The sequence below is a fragment of the Gracilinanus agilis genome, chromosome 1, assembly GCF_016433145.1.
Source record: "Gracilinanus agilis isolate LMUSP501 chromosome 1, AgileGrace, whole genome shotgun sequence".
In the NCBI taxonomy this organism is placed as follows: domain Eukaryota; kingdom Metazoa; phylum Chordata; class Mammalia; order Didelphimorphia; family Didelphidae; genus Gracilinanus; species Gracilinanus agilis.
This window is the reverse complement of record NC_058130.1, coordinates 711,343,461-711,344,519: the sequence shown is the minus strand read 5'-3', so window position 1 is coordinate 711,344,519 and position 1,059 is coordinate 711,343,461.

Sequence of the window (1,059 nt, the reverse complement as noted above, 5' to 3'; positions counted from 1 at the left end):
TCTCTCTCTCTCTCTCTCTCTCTCTCTCTCTCTCTCTCTCTCTCTCTCTCTCTCTCTCAAACACACACACAGAGAATCCCCCCCATACCCCGCATCAGGGAGCGGAAGAAAGCTCCTGGGCTAGCGTGCCTCAGTAAGGGTTAACAGAGGGCGCCCAAGATGGTATGTCAATTTTAAGCCAGTGGCTGAAACATCAAATGGCTTTTTTTTTTCTTTCATAAATGGACTATGTGGAAGACAGATTTCCCCTTCCCCCAAGGCCCAGCATGTGCAACAACTTCAGGGGAATGGAAGCCACATTTATTCCTGACTCCTCTGATCTCACTGTCTCGGCATTCTGTGATCCTGACCCCAAACAGATGTGTTTTTCTCTATCTACTCGGAAAGAGTGACACCCTCCAAAGGACCTAGATTCACACATTTAAGACATAAAAAGGATCTCCCCTATCTTTGCCACTTCCCCTCATCCCCCAAACCCCGGCCTCCCCCTGAGGACTTCCAGTGTCGCCCTCCCAGCATTGTTTACTCAGTTTTACTCACACTGAGACCTCAGGAAACCAGCCAGGTCAGTTTCACTTCCTGGTTCTGAGGCACCAAGGCAGAATCTCCCTGCATGCCCTCCTGTTTCGGCCCTTTCATTTCAAGATTTCAAAGGGGTTTTTTTTTTTGTTGTTGTTTTTGTTTGTTTTGTTTTTAAACACAGGTTCATTAGCAAAGTCTTGCTGCTCTGCCAGGAAAACTGGGCATTCCAGATGGGGGAAAAGATGGAGGAGAGAAAGGAAATGGCCTGGTCAGGAATCTTTTTCTCAGGGCCAGTTTTAAACACCAGAGAAAACTCTTCCCTAAGGAAGAATGGGCTGCATCTGAGTCCTACCATCCTATGTCTCTGTCTCAGGGTCAGAGCAAAAAACTCTAAGCTACCTAGCAGGGCAGGGGAGAGACAGGGATGTTTGACTTGTTTTCTCACTCAATTCCTGCTCTCCTTTAGAAGAGTCGTCCTTGCCATCCCCCCTCACCCCCCCTCACTCCTACCCCCCCACTTGACAATTTTTGTCAATC